This window comes from Nannospalax galili, unplaced genomic scaffold, assembly GCF_000622305.1.
Source record: "Nannospalax galili isolate Female #2095 unplaced genomic scaffold, S.galili_v1.0 scaffold1052, whole genome shotgun sequence".
Lineage (NCBI taxonomy): Eukaryota > Metazoa > Chordata > Mammalia > Rodentia > Spalacidae > Nannospalax > Nannospalax galili.
In genome coordinates, this window is record NW_008330624.1 from 82783 (window position 1) to 88687 (window position 5905).

Here is a 5905-nt window from a genome sequence, read left to right on the forward strand (position 1 = left end):
ATTAATAAATAAGCTCCAAGCTTTGATGTTAATTTTCCTATTGGTTTATAATTTATAAATTTTGAAGGCGGTAATAACCAAAGAAAAAATTCTTCTTATTATTCATTTGTACCTTGCTTTAGAGGAATATGTATTTATAAAACAAAAAGTAACAACTAAAATATCATAAAATATGCTTATATCAATTTCACCAAGTTAACAAAGCTATTTTAATATACTATCATAAAGTCACTTTCAACTAGTGCATTAGGTAAGTGTATATAGATTTATGTGACTATAGAGCACACCGTGATGAATGATTCCTGGTGCCTTTTTCAGGCACTCTGTGCCAACAGCCAACACCCAAACCATGTACATGTGGTGATCTATGCGTTATTCCTCTTTTCCATTTCTGGAGTTCCATATGAAAGGAACAATGCAGATGGAACTTCATGTCCGCTTTCTGCTGCCTCCAGTTCAACAGCTCTCAGTTCCACACATCTGTGCTGATCTTATGCATAAGTGTGTCTACTGTGATCTTGTCATAGCCAATATTACTTTCATATCTAAATATTTTGGTTATTTGTCATTCTGATTAATCAGTTTATACGAATGAATCATTTACTTTGATGACAGTGAAAAGTGAGAACCTGAAATGCCAGTTCCTGAAAGCCTCTGTCTTTCCATTATGGCAAAATACATACATATACACATACATACATACATACATATATACATACATACATATGTATGTACATACATACATACATACATACATACATACATACATACATACATAAAAAAACAAACAATACGTGCTTTCCAAGCAGCAGTTAGTCAGGAGCAATTTTCCCACTAGGTTTTGGAGTTCCACTAAGCAGAGAAACTTAGGAAATTTTAGCTAGTGAATAAGAATGAAAACTATGAATGGACACATTCCACATGCTGTTGCTCCTTTTAGAACCTGCTTCAGCTGGAAGTTAGAACTCACTTGAGTTAACTTTATTTGCAGCAGGCTCCACACTCAAACTTTGTGTGAAGAAGAGTAGATGGAGCCAACGCCTAAAAATTGCTGGTAGAATGTTTAAGAAACTAATACTAAATATTGAGCTCTGCCAAAAATGTAGAGATGATTGATTTTCTCCCTTAGCAGGTTTCATAGTATCCTCTAGGATGTGAAATGCATGAAAACTCATTTAAAATACTAAAAATGTAGAGAGAAATGTGACAGGAAATTGGCATCTATTTTCAGTAATTTCTGGGAGAGTGTGTTCCAATAGTCTTAGCAGTCCTATAGACACTTTGCAAACACTTGGTAACACAGACTATGGATGCAACATTAAGACACCATGCTTAATACTCAGACCTTTTCAGAACCAGTGTCTCCATTCCTCTTCCTACTTCCAGATCTTATAAAACTGTCTTGTTGACAGATTGTAAATTAGACCCACAAGCAGAAGAGAACTCTGAGAAACAGAGCCCCAGCTTCTCCTGTGCTCTTAGAGAAGAACTAGGAAGGTAATATTTGACGTTGACCTGGTGACATCCAGTTCAATGAAGGGTGTTTGCCAATATCCAAAGCAGTGATCACAGACATTGGGAATGTTGCTTCTACCACCTGCTTTGCTCAAACATTCATGCCAGATTTAGGGACAGGTGGAGATAAATTTCTCACATTTTGCGTGTTCTTGTTTAATTTTCCTTTATTACATTGGAACATTTTGAATTCCTAGACATTATGAATACTTAAATCCCAGTCAACCATTATGCTATTTGGAACCCTCAGATACCCTGAATGAAAGGTTCTTCCAAAAGGGCACAGTCATTAGTTCTTAGGAAACTATGTTTAGGAAATTATATTTTATTTAGATGAGATATTGCAATTGATAGAATCGAATTTTGGCAAGTTAAAACATGTATAGATCCATTGACCTTTCCAGAACTACACATCAATGTGAAACAGGTCTATTTATTTTCCATGTGAAAAAAAAATGTGTATTCTGATATCATCTGGCACAAATTAGTTTCACTTAGCAAATTACAGGCTGTGAGCAGAAAACTGTGCTCATATGTGCATACGTTTATTTATTCCTCTTCAACAGAGCTCTACAGATTTATGCTTCTCCTAGAGATTGAAGAAACATAAAAGCTCCAATACAAAGTTTATACTTTGATTATAGAGTAAAATCTACACAATTGATTATGTAGTATTAGAGATATATTTGATATTAAAGTATATACAGTCTTATTTTAAATGCCAAGAAGTTCTATTTTTAAAATTTTCTTCAGTTTCTTACTTGCTACATCTATAAAGCAATCAAAATCTATTAACCTTTGGAATTTATCATTCAAGTACTAAAAAATAAAACTAATCCTAGCCTAGTTGAGCCAAAGGGCCATGGCACTCAGGGGAAATGTTTTGTCTTTCCATTTATGACTTCAAAACAATAGGAAGGTTTACTTAAGATTACTTGTAGCTAAGCTAATATTCATAGTTTGGTTATGAGCCTGAGCCTTTAACAGCTGCTCCAGCTCACCAGTCCTTAATATTTTATTATTACAAATGATCAAATTCAGGGTTATTCTTTTGTTTTTTGTCTTTTTGAGACAGGGTCTCCCTGTAGTCACAGCTGTCCTGGGACTCAGTATGTAGACCAGACTGGCCTTGAACACACAGGGATCTGCCTGCCTCTGCCTTCCAAGTGCTGGGATTATGTGTCACTAAGCCTGGCTCAGGGTTATTCTTGTAGTGATCTTAAAATTACTCATATTATCTGGGCTATTGTAATACCCAGAGTTGAAGCTTTCAAGGAGAAACTGAAAAAAGGACTCCAGATATCTGATCCCAAATTCTTGGTAGTTTGAAAAGATTCAGTCCATAATAATAACTATCATCAAATTCATTATTCAAAAAAGAAATTACTCAAAAACATTCTTGCTTTGTCTGAGGACATATATATCTCAAATTTTAGTCCATTAAACAGTGACACAAAAATCTTTTCCTTTCTAAATGATGTATTATTTATAAGTTTTCTGTGGTGACCAAAATATTTTCATCTTTCTCTAAACTCAGAGCAACACTGACTTCATAAAATGAATTTGTAGGGCTGAAGAGATGGATCAGCAGTTAAGAGCACTGATTGCTCTTACAGAGGACCCAGTTCTGATTTCCAGCACCCACATGGCAGCTAAAAACCATCCATAACTCCAGTTCCAGGGGAATCCAAAACCTTCTTCTGACCTGTGCAGGCATTGCATGACACGGGTGCATTTACACACATGCAGGCAACGCATTCACACATATAAAAAAAAGATAAATAAATAAAATGAATTTGGAATTTATCTCTTTACTTCTAATTTTTCAGTGCATTTACAAATCAGTACTGGGGCTTTGGAGATAACTCTTTTGGTAAAAGTCTTGCTGTATAAGCGTGAGGATCTAATATCAGATCACAAGTACCCACTTATAGTCCAGGGGCTGCATCAATCACCTGTAAACCCAGTGCTGTGGAGAAAAACATAGGAAAATGCCTGAGACTTGCTGAGCAGACAGCCTATCTTAGTCAGCAAACTACAGGGAGCCTATCCTAGTCAGCAAACTACAGAGAGCCTATCCTAGTCAGCAAACTACAGAGAGCCTATCCTAGTCAGCAAACTACAGAGAGCCTATCCTAGTCAGCAAACTACAGAGAGCCTATCCTAGTCAGCAAACTACAGAGAGCCTATCCTAGTCAGCAAACTACAGAGAGCCTATCCTAGTCAGCAAACTACAGAGAGCCTATCCTAGTCAGCAAACTACAGAGAGCCTATCCTAGTCAGCAAACTACAGAGAGCCTATCCTAGTCAGCAAACTACAGAGAGCCTATCCTAGTCAGCAAACTACAGAGAGCCTATCCTAGTCAGCAAACTACAGAGAGCCTATCCTAGTCAGCAAACTACAGGGAGCCTATCCTAGTCAGCAAACTACAGGGAGCCTATCCTAGTCAGCAAACTACAGAGAGCCTATCCTAGTCAGCAAACTACAGAGAGCCTATCCTAGTCAGCAAACTACAGAGAGCCTATCCTAGTCAGCAAACTACAGGGAGCCTATCCTAGTCAGCAAACTACAGGGAGCCTATCCTAGTCAGCAAACTACAGAGAGCCTATCCTAGTCAGCAAACTACAGAGAGCCTATCCTAGTCAGCAAACTACAGAGAGCCTATCCTAGTCAGCAAACTACAGGGAGCCTATCCTAGTCAGCAAACTACAGGGAGCCTATCCTAGTCAGCAAACTACAGAGAGCCTATCCTAGTCAGCAAACTACAGAGAGCCTATCCTAGTCAGCAAACTACAGAGAGCCTATCCTAGTCAGCAAACTACAGGGAGCCTATCCTAGTCAGCAAACTACAGGGAGCCTATCCTAGTCAGCAAACTACAGAGAGCCTATCCTAGTCAGCAAACTACAGAGAGCCTATCCTAGTCAGCAAACTACAGAGAGCCTATCCTAGTCAGCAAACTACAGGGAGCCTATCCTAGTCAGCAAACTACAGGGAGCCTATCCTAGTCAGCAAACTACAGAGAGCCTATCCTAGTCAGCAAACTACAGAGAGCCTATCCTAGTCAGCAAACTACAGAGAGCCTATCCTAGTCAGCAAACTACAGGGAGCCTATCCTAGTCAGCAAACTACAGGGAGCCTATCCTAGTCAGCAAACTACAGAGAGCCTATCCTAGTCAGCAAACTACAGAGAGCCTATCCTAGTCAGCAAACTACAGAGAGCCTATCCTAGTCAGCAAACTACAGGGAGCCTATCCTAGTCAGCAAACTACAGGGAGCCTATCCTAGTCAGCAAACTACAGAGAGCCTATCCTAGTCAGCAAACTACAGAGAGCCTATCCTAGTCAGCAAAAGAGTTCAGTGAGAGAACCTGTCTCAAAAAATAAGAAGAGCAGCTGAGGAAGATGCCAGATGTTGATGTCTAGTCTCAAAACTCATGCACATCAATGCACACTATCACCCTCATACATCTACAGAAGCACAACAATTCTTTTGACTGTCAGCTCCAAAGATACAATATCTTGGACTTTTTTTCCTTTGGGAGGATTTCTAAATTAAGATTTTACTACCTTCATTTGTAATTTGTCTTTTCAGCCATTTTGTTTGCTTCCTTTTTCATTCTTTCTTTCCCATTTTGTCTTCCTTCCTTTCCTTCCAAAGACAGGGTCTCCTGTAGCATTGGCTGGCCTTGAACTCCTTTTCTACCTTAATCTTTCCATGAACTCCCAGTCCTCAGCCTCCAGCTCACACATGCTGAAATTATAGACATGTGTCAGCACACCCACACCCGCCATTTTCTGTACAGGCTTTCTGTCTCTTCTTACTTTAAAGAAGATGATATAATGTAATAGGAGATGAAAATTACCAAATTTGAATATATACATGTATAAAAATTTTTTAAAAGATAAAAACATGAAAGAAAACTACTATCCAAGAATTTCATATTCAGTGAGACTATTCTCCAATTATATACCAACACATTTCATAATGTGTGATTTTGTAATATTTAATTTTATGTGTATGAGTATTTTGCCTGCCTGTGTGTTAGTGCACCTGTGTGTGCAATGCCCATTTGGGCCAGAAGAGGGCATAGATTTTCCCCAAAGCTGAAGTAACAGATGGTTTTTAACTGCCATGTGGGTTCTGAGAAACAAGCCTGGGTCCTCTGAAAGAGTACTCAGTGCTCTTAACTGTTTAACCATCTCTGCAATTCAGAAAAAATATGTTTTTAACATGCTTCAGGAAGAAGGAAAATGATATGACTCACAAACTCAGCTCACCATAATGAAGAGTAGACCACTGAAGAAAAATGGATAAATTTTAAAATGGCTTTATTTTTTATTAACCAAATGATTACTGTTTTTCTAAGGTAATCAAGAATACCTTGATAA